Source organism: Etheostoma cragini, chromosome 10, assembly GCF_013103735.1.
Source record: "Etheostoma cragini isolate CJK2018 chromosome 10, CSU_Ecrag_1.0, whole genome shotgun sequence".
Lineage (NCBI taxonomy): Eukaryota > Metazoa > Chordata > Actinopteri > Perciformes > Percidae > Etheostoma > Etheostoma cragini.
This window is the reverse complement of record NC_048416.1, coordinates 19,488,945-19,507,087: the sequence shown is the minus strand read 5'-3', so window position 1 is coordinate 19,507,087 and position 18,143 is coordinate 19,488,945. Positions and strand designations below refer to the sequence as shown.

Sequence of the window (18,143 nt, the reverse complement as noted above, 5' to 3'; positions counted from 1 at the left end):
AGACATAAAGGTCAACTCAGCAGCTTAGTTTTTTTTTGTTGGTGGCCAGTGAATCATACTGGCCTTATTGTGCTGTAAAATGTTAAAACACTGTCCTGTGTTTTAACAGGACAGTGTTGTCTCCAGCTCTGTCCTGTTAAGACTTTGGTTTCTGTGTGCTCTGGGACACAGCTGCTACATAATGCTAAATATACCTGTTCCAAACACTAACGTCAATGACCTGCTATGGGATTGCTGACATACTTTTTGAAATGGATGAGAATGACAGCAAGTTCTCCCCAGGATGTAATTTCTCATCCCACACACCTTGACTTAATGGGCAGTGTTGAATCAAGACTTCTGCCATGTTCCTGGGATCTCCTGTTGGATGTGTTTAGCATTTCTCTCCCAATATTTTGTATTTCCAACCTATTCATCTGTCATGCTTTTTATCTCTTATTCTTCATTCCCTATTTCCACTTCCCCCTATTCTCTCCCCCTGCCTTATTATGTTTTTTTTCCCTTTCTTCACATCTTGTGTTTCACTATAGTTATTGCTCAAACTGTTGTTCATTCTCTGTGTTGAACTATATTCTATTGTATACTATATAAAGTGATGTCTGAAATCACTTCCTATTTACTATTGTACTGTATATTTTACTGTTCACCATTAGAGTCCATGGCTACAAACTACTTTCTGCTAACAAGGCCGTGATGCATTTCCTTTTTTTAAATACAAAAATGTATGTACATACGCAAATAATGATTATCATTGGTGAAGTTAATACTTTTTACCTGCATACCAGCAGGGGGCATACTGATATATTAAACTTTTCTGTTAGTTCTTTGTAAAAGTTGGTACTTTGTTTCATATAAACATAACCTAGTTTATGAGGTGCAACTTGTTTTAATTTAGTGATTTGCAAATCTCTACTTTGTCTTTTGTGTAAATCTCTCAACTCTTTCTACTCTGTAAACTCTTTATAACTAGGCTTAATTTAAGCTAGCTCTTGCACTTCTGCTGTCTGTGTTTCTATTTTTTTTTTTATTGCTGCTTCTTTTCCTCTTTCCGTGGAAATATAGTAATCCCCCTCCTCCACACTTTAAATTCTGCTCTCTTCTCAGGGAATACATCTTGAACTTGCAGTGTAGACTCTCTGTGTCTGGGATATCAGTTTGTGCACCCCCTTTCTCTTTGTCAATAGGTTGGTAGTTGTTTCTGGTGACCAAAAAACACATTTTAATCTCCTGTCCATTCCAATTAGTTTGATTTAATAATGTCAATCCAAACCCATAATGCACCACTCTCATCAAAAGCTATTTCCTGCCTCTGGAACATCCCTGAGACTTTTCTAAATGGGTGCACACTCATTCCCAATGACAAAATGCTTCATTATCTGGCCAGCATGAACGTGACAGCTGGGGGTTAACACTGTGGATGATAAGTTGTGTTGTGTGGTTGAAGTGCACCGCACTGTGTTGTCCTATTTAATTTGACAAGCAGACTCTGCAGCTATATGACTAAACTCTCATACCCCTATCCTGGAAGGGGAAAGCTGGCAGGAGGATGCATGTGAATTGCTCAGGGCAATGAGTGCCCCTTATCCACTATGGAGAGAGATTTTTTGACAACCAGGACAACCTGGTGTTCTCCATGAAAGCCCAGATAGATTGTATCCTTTTTGAAACATTTATTTTTAAGGCGACTAAACACTCAGGGTCAGTGGGTGGCCACGGGGGAAGTGAGAAAGATACAGAAAGGGAATGTTAGAACTCAGTAATACATCATGTTAGTGTCAGTGTTGTTGTGAGAAAGAGATACAGAGCTGCACTTTAGGTCTAACCGTAACTCTGTTTGTCTTCCATTTCTCTAGTTCTCTGTCAGTATATGTATTTCTGACAAGGACATGATATATGGCTTTTTCTCTTTGCTGAAGCAAGTAATTTTGTTGAAAAATATGAATTAGCTTTTTCTTTTTAAAGAAACATACATCAAAAAAATCTTTTGGAAATTGATCTTATTGCCTTAATAAAAAAAAATAAAAAAATCCAAGGACACCTTTCAAGGACACTAATTTTCTTTGTTAATGAATATTGTAATGTAAATAAATGATGATATGGGGTTATTTTAATTCCAAAGGCTAAGGGAACTTTATCAGGATGCATAGTATCCTGGATCCATGAAATAACTGGCCTTTAAAAATAAAAATGTGCCTGCCTCTATGGGAATTTAACATAGGGCTGTTTATACTTATGCTCCCTGTATTTTAAGGAAAAACATTTATTTATTTACAATACATTATTTATTCACAAAGACAATTGGTGTCCTTAAAAAAGGTTGGATTTTCCTAAATGTTTTGAATTAAGGCATTAGGATTAAATTCCAAAAGATTTTTTTTTTCCTCTTTTTAATAAACTTTAGCGTTGGCGTGTAAACTTATGCAAACCACTGCACATGCTATTAGCAATATTTGTTTGAGTGTTTGAAGTACGTATTGTCTAGGGACTTATTTCCATGACATGTCAATCATTGATAAAAGCCCAGTAGCAAACTCTTCAGGAGGTTTGGCAGAAATCCCGATGGGTGTACCACTTTATGACTGGTTGCCGTGGGTTAACCAACAATATATAACAAGCCTGGGCCAGGTGGGCTGATAGAGCTGTGTGCTTGTAGGCTTTTTGGCGCACTCCCAATGCCTAACATCACAATGCACACACTTGGAGAGACCAAGGGATAGTTCAGATGTTTTGAAGTGGGGTTGTATGAGATACTTATCAATAGTCAGTATATTAACTACAGTAGATGGCGGTCGGCTCGTCCCCAGTTTGGAGAAGCAGGCATTAGTACCGACACGGAAGCTAAGCAATGTACTGCTGTGGACAGGACCAGCAGCAAAATGTATGTCGGCCACCTAAAAAAATGTATACGGCCCTTTCCGATGATGAATTAATGCAATCATATCTATGCCCTCTTCAAAGCCACCAGACTCCTTTTGACAAAAGCTATATTTTACCATGCAGAACACGGGAGTTGCTGGTGTACCGCTGCCTCAATCTATTAGTGTGTTGTGTTATTGTCAGAATGTGGTATTAAAGGGTTTGTTTGGATTCATTTAAGTCACACAATGATAGGGAAGCCTTTTAAGGTGCATCAGTACATACATGCATATAGCATATGTTAATTAACATGTCTTTTTTATCACTTAAATAGTATTTTGTACGCATTTGACTTACATTAGCCACAATGATGTGGGAAAATGTGTTTTACTTTTAATGCCTTAAGTGGTGCAAGGGTGTAGAAGATTAATTGAAAGTGGTTTGGAGTGGTCTTCCACAATCGCAAACTCTGCCTGTTTGTTGGCCTGGTGTGAGATATTTGGTGACCGCCAGAGAAATTGGATTATGCTCCGGCAGCACACTGAATCACAGGTGTCCTCCTGTGTCATGCTGTGGCACTGTAGTCTTTTAAAGTAACCAGGGTATTTAATATGTTTATCCAATAAAACTATCATTTTTAGTGCCGTTTTCTCAGCAATACGCTGCTATGTGAGAGATACAGTTTCACAGGTGTTAAGGGTGCGTACGTACTCATCGCAGGAGGTGGCGGTATTCATGTGGACCATAATCAGAACTGCCGGTATTACCGGCAAGTTCAGGCCCATTTCAGGTAAAAAAAGAAGATGCACCTCAGCTTGGCAACAAGCGGATGCATTACCGTGGCCTAGGCTGAGGTCGCTGACCTGCTAGGCAGCTTTTTAGATAACCTACTGACAAAAAAGTAAAAGTCATTTAGGACTATGTTTTCTATAGCTACAAAAAAGATGCTTCAGTCATTGTTTGGATTATTTAGACTGAGAAAAGTGTAGAAGATGATGTAGAAGAACATAGGCCTTGTGCAACAGCCCCGGCTCAATTTAAGGGACAGACAGTACATCCCCCAGCTACCTCCTTACTAAAGTTTGTAGTGCACACATTTTATGAATGGAAAATAAATTGTTAGCCACTCGACTTTTGTAATCTGTTGAAGGATCTAGCAAAGCTGACAGGCATGGGGAAGAAAGAGTTATGTAATAAATTATTTACACCTGTAGAAGGCTGAGGACCAGGCTGAAGGCCACATTTCTACATTTCTAGGTAAGCGTCTGTTCCACTAGCTTTCTTTTCCCCCATTAAGGTTTTTTTTTTTGGTCAGAAACATTATACTAGGGTTTTATTTCCACATTCTGAGCTACATAATATATAATACTGTGCTGGACATGAACATAAGAACATCTCACCATTTTAAACAACATAAAACAATATTTTATGAGCATTTAACATTCATTAGTCTTAGACAAGCCAACTAAACTTCAAACTGAATGAGATTATCCTAAATAATTGATTTAAGATGAAATGTTTCAGTTTTAGTGTGCAGTACTGAATTACATAATACAAAAAAATAACAAATAACAAAAAATATTTTTAGAAATAAAAATTAAGAAAGGTACATTGTCTGTACAAAACTAGTAGAATAAAGGCTCACAGACTTTGTCTTTCTGCGTTAGGCTGACTTATTCGTTAACAACTTTAGATCAAATGGGGGATCTGAGAATGACTTTATACTTTATACCAAACACAGAGTATCACAGGGATAAGATAGACAAAAGAAATTAAAAGCTAGTAGGAGTCTATTTGCATTTATCTTTTCAGTGTAAAGCTAATTTTATGTATAAATATTTATAAATAAACAGGTATTTCATATTCAGGATTAAGAGCACATAGCCTTGGGACTCCCTTATTTTGTCATCAGCATAACCTAGAAAGAAAATTGATATAGACTACTTTGATTTCTCATATAGAAAGTACACAGAGGAAGGTGGCTGCGAATTTAAAGCTTGAACTTTCTTTCCCTCACATAAAGATCTTCCTCGTGCAGCATTCATACTGTTTTCAGTCTCCAGTGCAGCAGTAAGCGCAGTGATTTTATTGTGGTTTTATTGTCAAATTATTGTCAAATTCAGTAAAGTGTACATTTATTCTTTGGGGGAGCTGTTATTGCCATTGCTGTGTTATGGCTTAACAGTCTCATTTGAGTTTCAATGCAAGTTACATGTCTATGTAAAGTGACATTGTTATTTTGTTAAATGCATTGGCCCAAATCTGTGTTTACCTCCTGTGGATCAACAGGCTACTGTAAGTCGAAAAATGTAACTGTTAATTGATTTATTTACTGTCTTTGCAGTTAATTACCATTTAGCAATTTCGAATTAGAGGCAAGTTGCTAGAATAGCTTAATATAGTTTCTCCTCTGTATTCAACATTTTGTTCCACATTATGTCTTCTTCGCTCAACCTCCATCTCTTTTGATCCCTACTGTTTCCTCCCTCTGGGTGGGCAAGCTGGAACTGAAGGAATATCTATGGAAAATTTGATCACATTGATATCCTCATATTATTACATTCATTTGATGTAATGTGGGAGATTTAATTGCTGGATAAGGAAAATCAGGAATAGTTGTTGTGCTGGATTATGATTTTTAAAATAAAAACTGTCTCTCACTTGCCAGTTTCATGCTTTGCGGGCTGTTGCATATTGAGTGCATTAAACCAATGAAATATTCTGTCATTCACATAAATGTTATAAACTTACAAGCCCACAGTGTCTACAGATTTGACATTAATTTAGTAGAAGTGTCACAGACAGAAGGAGAAAGACAATAGGTGAAGAAATCGTCTATTTCCTCATATAAAACTATAATTTGAATTATGAATGCCACTTACTACTCAGAAAATAGTTCAGCTCATTGCCTTTCTGCTGGCAACTTGCTGCAAGCTTGGCATTAAACTTTTATCTTTTTTGAATTGTTAGGAAGTGCTCTCTTTTTTTCCTTACCAACCTCTGAACTGTTCCCCCACTAGATTTATTGGAAATGTGACACACCTCTAAGGCAACCTGTTTGCTGACAAACTTTCTCTGAATATCTTCCTCTTATTTCTAAGAGTCCTCGTTTCCAAGAACATCTGTCTTCACTGAGCCGGCCTGGCCTGGCCATATCAAAGCGGATTAATGCAGCTATTAGAGTTTGTTAATGGTCAGGATGAGGCTTAGAATCAGAGAAAGGACTGTTAACATTGCCATCAAACCTGAGGCTTTGCAGGGCAGCGTTGTGCCAAAGTAGCAAATGAAATCTCAGGTAGGAAAGGAGACACTCATTGGCATTCCTCCCACGTTGCCTAAGTCCCTGTTTCCTCAAAGCGGTCAGCACCCAGAGTCTCAGCAGTCTTATATTCCAGTCCGAGTGTGCTGTCTGCTCATAATAAACAACAGGAACAGAGTCACAAAGGTTTGCTGAGTTAGAGCCCAGCCACCCTGCTCGGTCTATCTTGCTCAAAGGTTGGCCGAAATCTTTACTTTATGCTCAATGTCACGAGTTTTAAAACCCCTGCTGTTACTGCTTTGCTCCTAGGTCTGAATGTCATAGGGCTTGGGAAAAGAGATGGCGGAGAAGGGACTTTGGCATTCATCCCAGCAACAATAAAGGATTTAACTCTAACTAATGGTGTGCCTTTTTCAGCCTCTAATCAAATGTTCTTCAGTCCACTGGGGAGGAGTCTGACCCTGCTCTTTGTATTGTAGGTTCCACCCGAGGAGGTCTCTGCTGCTGTTAGCCCACATAAAGGCCTACCGCACCCCTCCTCCCCCAGCGCAGGGCAGCCACAGAAGCGTTGGCTTGATTCCAGGGAGGTTCCGATCCTGCAGCCACGTCAATCACGTCTTCACCGCTGGGTAACTATCAAGCATGCAAGCAGACTACTCCTGCCTTTGAATTGTTTTCATTGATTAGAGGCACAGTCTTATGAGATTATGTGGTCTTGTTTTTGGGATAGTTTTTCATGCTTATTTGATATTTCTGGGGTCATTCATGTGTGCTTTTTTCACGTAGAGAGTAATTTTCCACCTAAGCATGCAATACACTCAAACACACACACACACACACTCACACACACACACACATACACACAAACACACAAACAAACAAAGGTGCCAGAGGGCTCAGGAGGATTCCCCAGGGGTTTGATCAGAGCTGTTTGGTCTTTTCTTTTTTTAGTTTTTTTTTTTTTAAGCCCATTGATTTTGACCCAAGGTGTCATCTATTGAACTGTGACAAACTCAGCAACTGCATTTCAAAGCAAGGTCTCAGTGAGGCGAAGAAAATCAGAGAATAAATCAGCGTTGTGGACGAAATGTTGTCTTGTCTGCAAAGCATAACATTGCAGTTGAACAAGTCAGTTATCCATACTGATGAGCTGACAGACATGAAGTATTTAGTGAGAGAGATTTGTCCCTGTGGGGAAATTGGTTTGCAGTACAATCACTAGGCATTTCATCACAACATTACAAATGTCACCACTAGACATACTCCTACACACTTAGCAACAAATTAGGTGTGAGGAAAAGAAAAATAGTTTGGACAGGCCAGACCTGGTGGACATTGTTTGTGACCAGGAAGGAGTGGTCAGAGTGCATGGGGGACAAGGTGCTACCTGTTTAAAAACTAAATGGCTTGCAGTTCAAATGAGATCGCAAGGGGTTGCCTCTTGAAGGCAAACAACAGTGTTTATATGGTAAATGTTCTATCTTTGTAGATGGACATTTTATACTTGGTAACTTAATCCCAAGCAGTTTGCTGGCCAACAGTTTTTCTGACAACTAACAACCGCCGGCAAACTGCTAGGGATTACGTTACAGACAGAAGTTATTAACGCTGCACGATGACCGTGTAATGTGAAAGGAATCGCAATAATGAACTCACAGAGAATTATCACCCGACTCTGCAGTTTCCTCCCGCTCTTTTTTGTGTTTTAGTGTCCTTCAGCTCAGTTTTATTTACGGCCCACAACTTTTGGTTCTTCTGATAATCCCACTGTACACTACCTGCTCAGCAGACAGACAATGTTACAGACTAACTGGTCAAACAATAAGGGTGGGAATCTCTTGGCACCTCATGATTTGATTCTAATTCAGAAGCCAATTATTTGATTCTAAACCGATTATCCATGCAACAATTGTGTGTATTTTCATGCATCAATTCAAAAGAAATTCATATAATTCTGAGTTTGTTAGATTTTGACATATATTTGTCCCACAAAAGTTTTTATGAAATGTTTTTTGTAGTCATTTCATGCATATGCCTTAAAGATGCATGTGAAGGTCACCTTCTCTCTCAGTAATCTTCCATGTCAGAGGCTCAGTCGTGAATATGAACACAGAACATGAAACGTGAGGTGGTCAGCTGTAATGTGATAAAGAAGATGAACAGCCTATTTGTGTTTTGCCTAATTATTTTTATGTATGTCTTCTTAGATCATGTGTGTATATGTACAGAATTTAATTTTTTTCCCCTAATGGGCATTTTTGTTGTGTGTGTTTTTTTTCTGCACTCTTGCCTAAACTCTAAGTTGTTGTCCATTATCCCATCCTCTTTCAGTCACTCAGTTTTATGATTTGTACATGTCTGGAGACAGTATCGTTTTTGAAATAATTGATTATTACCTTATCAGAATCGAGCATCGAATCGTTCTAGAGGGAATTGCAATGCATCTAAGAATTGATTATTTCCCACCCCTAGTGAACATAGTGAAACATTTAGCTGCTAAAGAGTCAGATTTCTTGCTCAGGAGTTGGTTGAGTTGAGGCTAACAGGTTGATTGATTGAGTTGGTTGAGACCAAAATAGAACTAAAAAGAGACTCCATGTATACTTGATGTACAATGCAACTATTTGGTATGACAATTGCAACATTAACTTTTTTAGTTTACAGCTTGTTCTGCTGGCCAAAACACTTAATTATTGCTGCTTTAAATGTATGTTTAGAGGAATATTGTGTCAGAGTTAAGCTTGTAGGTGCTTAGACAATTAGATTGTGGTCCAGTGGACACTGAGCTGTCCCACTGACCCCAATGTCCTGTCTGCTTAGCCACATCTGGAAGGAAAACAAATTTTGGATGGAAAATGAGACACTAGACTTCAGTTTGTTTTGTCTCTGCATGCTTTCCGTGCCCATAATGCCCTTAAATGACCTGACTGACAATATCACTGTAGGTGTATTCAGTCTCCTTCCTACATATAAATTAGGCTCACGGAGAGAGATGCAACCTCCAGCGTCCTTTTGTTTTCCTCCCTGCTCTTTCCTTCAGCTCTGCTACAGTGCATTTCATCATTGCGTCTCGAGTTAAATAAATGGGTCCTGCGTTGCCGCGGAGTTGTCATTTAGGTGTGTTTGACCCTCTGACGCCGATTCAGTCACTGTCTACCCACAAGTAATATCCTTTTCCTGCCCTTATCTCTGACTCCAAATTACTGAGCTTCAGTCCTGTTTTCACATCAGAGCAGCACAGAGGGAAGCGAGGGAACAACAAGGGAGCCTAGCAAAGGTCATAAAAGGTAGCTGTTGGACAGCAAAAAGCTTGTGTAGATACACAAGGTTGCAATGATGTTGAGGACGTAAACTCGGCTCCATGCCCTGGGCTGTCAGGGAAATTAGCGCTGCACAGTGCTCACTCAAGTCATCCCGCTGGTGTGACACCAGGGAACATTGCCTCGCCTCAACTGCTGCACATAAGAGATCTGGTTTTGGAGATGCAGCCTGTTAAAAGTTATCTTGCTCAAAGACATTTGAGAAGGGATTTCTATACTTTGTCAGGGAGAAAGATTTTTCCTTTCTGCTTTTCCTCTTGCCTTATCTGTAGGCTGCTGCATTATAGCCAGAGCTGACGATTGACAGTCTGCAAGTGTAGTCCATGCCTTTTTATTATACAAACCAGTGTAGCAACTCTAGGGTTGTACCCAAATGTATTAATCTGCTCAACTGCTGAAATTAATCTCCCCTCTTGTTGCACTCCTGTGTCACACACACAATGTGGCAACACCCTCACCACGGTACCCCTATGCTTATCAATTACAAAATAGCCTAAACTGCAATCATCAACATGTTTTCTAAAGGTTCATCCCCTCCAAAGCCCCCGGCCCATAATTCCTTCTATGCTGTCAATGCTGATTCCCACTCACTACCGTATAACTTTTGCTGCATTTTTTGCTTTACATCATAATCCGTGTGTTAATAAAGCAAAAAGCATATGATTACTCTGTACATCTGAAACTGGCTACATATATCAACATCACATTAGTGCTTTAGGTTTTTTAAAAACCTGGATCTGACCATGGATATACCATAGAAGCAACTCTGCATTGCAAAGCTCAGTGTTAACATCACTCACTGTTTGTGTGGCTCTCTACTAATCTATGTTCAAGGCTGCTTAGCCTGCTTTCCCACCCTTGTTTGTCAAAGACCCACCACAGTAGCTACTGGGAGCTTCATGTTCCACATCACATTTTCTTCTCCCTCTTTCTACTCTCCTTCGTCTGTAATTTTGCTCCTCTACTCCCTTGTCACAGTGTGATCTTTTTATCTCATCTTTCATTTGAATCTGCCGCCATCCTTTTTGATTTTTTTGTTCTCCTTCTTCCCTTGTTGTCCCATGATGAGCTGGAGGCTGCCATGCATGTGTGTTTTGCTCCAGAGGCCTGAGGATGAGCAAATGTGGCACTCCCTCTCCCTTTTCTCACTAGTCTCCCTTTTTGCTGTCACATCTACCACTCCTCCTCTTCACTTCTTTATTTCCCATTTCACATAGCATGTTTCTCTTCCTCACTCTCTTTGCCTGTCGCCTCTGAGAATCATGGGTTATGCTCTGGGAATCGGGGTGGGTGAAGAAACAGAGATGTAGCCTCTCGACAGAATCACCCTTAGTATTTGTTCTTCTGATGTGTGTGTGTGTGTGTGTGTGTGTGTGGTTTTGTGTTGTGATTTGTAGCTGGGTAAATGGGTGGTTGTTTGTCTTTACGCCGGTGTGGGAATATGTGGGAGGTAAGGGTTTGTTGTTTATGTTTGCTGCATCTTAATGTTCTTATTTGAGGAAACAAGAATTAATGTGTGTACACGGGTTGAGTGGTGAGCTGTGGGTCATGGTGTGTGAGGATGGTGTTTTCTGTTTCCATGGTGGCTTTGAGGTTTGAAAAACCACCAACATTGGACAAAACACAATAACAAAATAGAAAATAACATTTTACAAAACAAATCAGATATCACAACAGCAGTTTAAAAAACTGAACATTTAATAAAAGACAACATACTTTTTAGAAAAGGTAGTAAACTCTGAATTGACTTCTGTATTTGGTTCTGTCCAATCAAAAATAATTGTTGGCCATACCTTTACTTTTTTGTAAATCTTTCTAAATTTTGTTGTACTTTTAAAAATGTTTCTTTTCAGTTTTGTTGGTTATTCTAAAACTATTTTTCAAAAATGTATTTTCTATTTTGTATTTGCTTTTTGTCAAATGTTGTTGCATTTGGCACCTCCAGGCCTTCATAGTACATAGTACATGCATGTGTGAACAGTCAGTCTCGCGTGTATTTACACAAGTTAGCAGGCGTGCTTGTGTAAAATTAAATCCATGTCAGCAGGCAACCATTCAGATAAGATTAACGGGACCTGACATTTCCTTCATTTCAGGCAGATGCTTGCTCCAGTTCCCTCAGAGCGTTTCCCCTCTTCTCCATCCAAATCACATTTTACCTCAGTCTGAGGATTCCCCCGCCCCCCACACACACTTACCACGCCTGCCCACAGCAAGACCTGTTCTCACCATTAATTAGATTTCTGATATTCCTATTACAGGGCAATGTGGTTAGAAAAGCATGTGTTGGATGAAGGGCTTGTTTTATGCCAAATTGAAGCCATTTGGCTCAAGTACACACTTTCACTTTCATGACAATAAAGTCTTATTTAGGCTATCTCAGTGAAGCAAATTGTTTCAAAGGATAATGCGTTTTTTGTATCTTTCTGTATATGCAATGTCTACGAAAACAGTTTCTATTATTTTACATAAGAGCCATTATGCACACATTTATGTTAAATGAATGTCAGTTTGACCAGGCAGTATGCAAATGTGTGTAATGTGACGTACAGTTGAAAGTTGTTTTAAGTAAAAGTACAGAACATGGGGCCATAATGGGATGGTAAGTAACAGTTGAATAGATGTGGACATAATTTATACAGAAGCACAGTGGATGTCACGGGGATGTCACCAAGGGCCACAGTGAGGAAATGTGATTATCATTTATGCATAAGTACCATTATTGTGTGGAAACAGCTGCGCTGAAAAAAAGAAATATCAGCCGTTGGATCAACTCATATTTCAACAAGGTTGGAGTGGATGGATGGTTCAACAAAACATTGCATTTTAAAACGAGAGACTACTGTTGTTTCTGTAACCAACAGTCAGCGTTAATTGTTTTCAACCAGGAATGCGGCCATTCCAAAACCTTCACCACATTAATTAAGGTCGATATCCTTACCTTAACAAAGTAATAATTCTAACCAAAACCATGATCTTACCTTTAACCTAGTCATTTTTGTGCCTAAACCTAACTAACCCTTAACCATAGCGTTACATAGTATGGATGTATTTGTTAAATCAGAAAATGCTCTAAAGTGAAGTTACAAACAACATATTTTGACGTTCAATAAGGGAATTATCCAATATGTCACGATAAAAGCAAAGATTAGAGAAATGTCCAAAAACTGCTTTTCATGGTCAACTACTTCTTTCCAAATCCATTTATGATTTTCATCAACTCAGATTTATCATGTTCCTCTTTGGAGAGGTCCAACCCCTAGAAACTATTGTCAATTTGATTAAGGATTTGACAAAGGATTGAGTGGTTTTGGACGGGTGAGGAGGGGGGTTGAGATTTCTCGTCTCTGCTCTGTGGTCTCCCACGGTTTCATCTCTGCTCTGGTGGGGGCTGTGGTGGATCACTGCCACACTTTGTAATGTCTTCCTCTTGTTTAGATTTGTCTTGTCTCGTGTCCATGGCGGACGGAGCAGATGTGTAGCGCAGAAGGTAAAGTAGGTTAGAGGTGAACAGCTTTACTCCTGGCTTGTAAAGGAAAAGTCAATCTGCTTTAAAAAGATGTCTTCAGTCCCAGAAATTGTTAAAATTGTCAATGAACTGCAGAGAATGGACAGTACATTCAGTTAAAGCCATTTGTACAGCGCCAACAGTCGGCTGAACTGACTGGCAGTATAGATGGATAGATAGATAGAGAGATAGATAGAGAGATAGATAGAGAGACAGAGAGATTGATAGGTATAGGGTCACTGATAAACACATCTGCGTTTAAGGAGCTGACTGTGTTCAGCAGATCCATAAAGTCTAGTTGCTACAATTCAGACTGTTGTTTTAATACGTCATGTGACCCTGTATATGCAGTATAATGTTGGGTGTGCTGCCACAATATCTGGGATTCTTTGGGTCGAGTCAGACACCATGTCTAGAAAAATTGAGTATTTTGGTGTATTTACTGCTTTTTAAATCTTTTACAGCAGAGTCACCCACAATCAGAGTTGGAGGCCCAGTTTTTAGCATTCCCTGTAGCATTTTACTTTTTAAATTTCTTTCAGTCCTTACCCTGCTGTGTGACGATGAGACGCAATCCAGGTAATCAGATGGATGTCCAGGATCCTGCAGCAGAGGAGCAAATTTGTTATCCAGTTGCACACTCAGTTGTTGGGGAGGCATTTTGTTGCTAATTTCCCCTTTTGCAGCTGTCCATGGCTGTGTCCTACCAAGTACAGGGGTTGAAGAGGCTCTGCCTAGATAATAATGCAGGCCAGCCGGTCGTATCACAAATCGCAGGGTGCTGTGCCCTGCCCGTTAGTTGTTCTCCCATTTCCAAGGAAGAATTATTACTCATTCCACAGCCCTCCTGTTTCTTTGTTATCTTGCTGGTGCTAATTAACCATGTGTAAGCATGCTTTTGTCCATTGTTTTGGGTCCATGGTGAACCGGTGAACCTTGGTTTCCAGAAGTGCAATCTTCTGAAGGATTCTGTAGTAGTCATCCACGCAGTAGGGAGGCATCTTGCTGCTAATTAGCATTAGCTACAGTCACTGTAGGACAGGCTTGAGCTGTTGGTAGACCTTGCTCACGCAGAAAAATGTTGAAAAGTGGCAAAAGCCTTCTATGTCTACAAAGAATGTATAGTCCAGTGATTTATAAGTGTCCAAGAGCCACTGCTCATAGTTTCTCTCAGAGGAAAAGCAAGATTATCAGCAGAAATATGCAAGCAGAGGCAGGAGCAAGCGGCAAAGCGTCTGCACTGTAAGAACAATAAAGTCACATAGAATAATATATCAGTCTATGGAAGAAGTACTTTCGCTGATAATATTTCTGTATCTTTACTTAAGTTTGATTTTGGATGCAGGATTTGTAATTGAGTAGTATTTTTAAATAATGTACAGTATTTATTTTGGCTTTGATACTATTAACTTACTTACTTATTATTACTATTAAAGCCATAGTGTGTAGTTTCTGTCTTCCCCATGAGGCATTCTAATTAATGACAACAATTCTGTTGGTGAATCCACATGACACAAGCCTTCCGTGATTGCGCATCATCCCCACCCTTCCTCCACAGTGGCTAGTAGCCAAAGAGGACACAGAGGATTTAAAAAAAACATGATGGACTCTTCAGAAGAGGTAATTATCTTTACTTGAGTTTCTGCACGACGACCAGCCACGCTCGCCTCACACATGAGGCGGTACTAATCCTCAATAGAAAAAGAAAGACGGGGCACCGCAGTCGAGTCAAGTTGAGCAAGTACCATGTAATGGAAAAACGCCATTACTGTATCATGTCAGGGACAGGGAAGCATTACACATTGTGCCCTGCCTTTCATGCAGGCAAGACCATTATCATGTGTGCTGTGTGAAATAGAGTGGAGTAGAATGAGTAGCTGGGTGGTGTGTGTATGTGATGGTGCCACTCTGATGTGTTATGAGCCATTAGTGGAGTTATGGAACAGGGGGCTCAGGGAGGTCATTGATTTTTTTGTGTATGTGTGTGTGTTTGTGCTTTTATGTGTACACCTAGAAAAGGCACAGTTATTTGAACTTCTGTAGATGTCAGGTTATAGGCTTATGTGTTGGAATGCGTCATTGTACACTGTGATGTATGTGAGGATGAGAGACGGAGGGTCTTTTCATTGGTATCCATTGGTCCCACTACCGGAACTGAGTTGCCCTTCATTAGGGAGAAGTTAATCCCTACTTATGGTGGTGCAGGCAGACATTAAGAGTACAATGCAGAAGTCAGCACATTCATTACTTTGTAGCCTTTGCTGGAGAAGGGCATCTGTATGAAGTAATGAGAACAACGTTTTTATTAGTTGGAATTCAATAACAAGGCTAATGGACATATTTGTCTATGTCCATGGTGTATGTTTTGCATTCCCGAGGCATTTTTTCTTCTTCTTCATTTTCTTTTTTATTTCCATGAGGTCTGAAGTCTCTTCCAAGACCCTCGGCAAAAGGCACCTTGCCTCTCTGTAAGGAGCATATCAAGGTTCTGGCGTGGCCTAGCCAGTCTCCAGACCTAAACCCAATAGAGAATCTTTGGAGAATCTTTACATACTCCATGTATCTCAGCGACAGCCCAGAAACCTCACTGATCTAGAGAAGATCTGTGTGGAGGAGTGGGCCAAAATCCCTTCTGCAGTGTGTGCAAACCTAGTGAAAAACTACAGGAAACGTTTGACCTCTGGAATTGCAAACAAAGGCTACTGTACCAAATATTAACATTGATTTTCTCAGCTGTTCAAATTCTTATTTGCAGCTGTATCATATAAATAGTTAAAAAATCACACATTGTGATTTAAAAAAAATTTTTTTTTAGATTATGTATCTCACAGTGGAGATGCACCTACGATGACAATTTCAGACCCCTCCATGTTTTCTAAGTGGGAGAACTTGCAAAATAGCAGGGTGTTCCAATACTTATTTTCCTCACTGTACATACTTTGTTAGGATTCATTAATGTGCTTAAGTCTGAGAATCCTTTCACCAGAAGACAAAAAAGAGCTGCTCTGTTTCCCACTGACAGGCAAAGGCAGGGGTGGAAAACTATTATCAGCAACTTACAGTATATCCAGGAAGCTGTACAACTCAATATTCAATATCACCTAACACAGCTTTTTCCTCATCACAAATTAATTTGCTTTCTAAACTAATAGTATCTCTTTAACCAGTAATTACTGGTTAGCACTGCAGTTAAATTCTGTATAAAGTACATAAATGTAGATTAAAGGTGGAACGGTACACAGAAGTCACGGTTGGGGTTCATACCTCAGTTAAGGCATCACGGTTTGGTGCAATAGAGGGAAAAGCAAAACAAAACGCAGGAGGCATTTTTTTTTATTGTGCATGTCTCAGGCTGTACCACCTAAGGTCATACCGTCTCTACCCTGAGCTAGCTGCAACAACCTGAAGTATGTAAAGTAAGATGTAAACAGTTAACAATACAACCAAAAAAAAATCTACTTTGGCGAAACCTTCCCCCACAAAAGATACAAGAAAGTATTCTTGCTATTAAGTGCGAAAGGCATACCGATCTAGTTTCCACTCTGCCACGACTTCCTGTAGCTTCTCAGCTAGGTGAGTGCTTGTGTGCCGCTTAAACAAACGCTGGATCTGTAGAACTGACGCTTTCATTTCCCACTCAAATCAATAAAATGAGCAGTCACCGTGAGATAGCTTTCCGTAGCACGCTAAGTCCAACCATCAGTCGTTAGTGAAACGGAGGGTGCAGCAACAACTCATGCTCCATCAATGTCCGTGTTTGGTTGGATATGGAAGGGACTACAGTTTGCCTCATGCGTGGATGGGATGGCATGTTGTAGCAAGGTTTAAGTACATACAGCAAATACTTGAAGCCAGGTTCCTCTACAAGCGAATACGGGTGCATTGAAGATGACGTGTAAATTCCGATTGCTTCAGTGATTGTTATTTTTGGGCTCTATTTGTATTTAAAGGCTGGTTTAGCACAAGGAGGAGAAGTTGGACAGTTTTTTGTCTTGTTACAGTGATTGGCACATATGGGTGAAGGCGATGGATATGCGTTAGCATGTTAGATGTATTTCCACTCACATACGTGAGCCGACACACAGTCCTCGTCTTATCCACCACTTTCCTGCCTGTACTACTGTAACTGACTGGGAAACCCAAGTTTTCCCTCGCGTCGCCACCACTTGCCATAGGCTAGGCTACTCGCTCTTAGTGCTGCTAGCTCTGACTCACTGGACCGTCGACATGTAGGCAAAGCTCGGGAGCTTCCGAGCTAAGGGGGGGGGGGCTACATAAGGTATCCCTAAAGAAACACATATCTAACAGTAGTTCCACATTACATTCATTAATTTGCACGTAAGTTTTATTTATTTTTATACTGTGTATTATCTGTGGAAATTCATGTACCAAACCGATACGCCTGTACAGTTCAATACGAATACATGTACCGGTCCCCCCCCTAATGTAGCACCATTGCTGACTGGATTATGTGAGTTGCAGTGTAACATTTTACAGCCAGGGTGCTCCAAAGTAAAACTCATTATTCAAAACGTTAAAGACAACACAGTGTTATCATACTGAAAGCTCATGATTTCCACTGTAAAATGCAGGTGAGATTAGCATAAAAGACTAATTACAGATGCATAGAGTTCTGTGAGGTAATGAGTGGTATCATGCTGCGGAGAAATGGCTCTGATGGTGCGAAACCTTACCCACATTATCAGAAAGGCGCAGAGTCATAAATAACACTGCATTTGGTGAGTGACAGCTCACCTTGAATCCCTCTAATGTCTAATTGAACGGTGGACGCGGGCAACAGGAGAGCTGTAAAACATCACATGTAAATGTATCTGTCAATTTCAGCAATATTAGGTAACCAGCTTTGCAGGCTACTCTTTACTTTGGAAGCAGAAAGATGTGACACAAGAATTTACTTGGCGCTGTGAAGGATGACAGGACACATCTGAGCGGCAGATTGAAAATATACATCCTGGCTCATGGGCTACGCTGCTTTAAGAAGCTCTGCGTTCGCATGTGTGATGGCAGAAGGAGTTATGTGGCTCTGTGAAATTGAACAAACAAGTTAATAAAATCCCCTGGCTATCTGTTACCCAATAGTCGGCTAAAGCTGACAGGCGTGAGCTGATTTGTGTGACTCTGTTCGTTATTTGTGTGACGTCTTAGACCCGGAGGCTTTCATCTAAAACCACAAAGCAAC

At 40.1% G+C, this 18,143-nt stretch overlaps 1 protein-coding gene across 2 annotated transcripts in view; it reads left to right on the top strand.

The window, feature by feature from the left end:
• The window catches only part of drp2 (dystrophin related protein 2), a 151,975-nt gene that overhangs the window by 40,426 nt on the left and 93,406 nt on the right, over nucleotides 1–18,143 (top strand). For both annotated transcript variants that reach the window (XM_034884419.1, XM_034884417.1), the window contains exon 2: nucleotides 6,595–6,744. The gene's annotated coding sequence lies outside the window, so the exon portion shown is untranslated. The remainder of the gene's footprint in view (nucleotides 1–6,594; nucleotides 6,745–18,143) is intronic.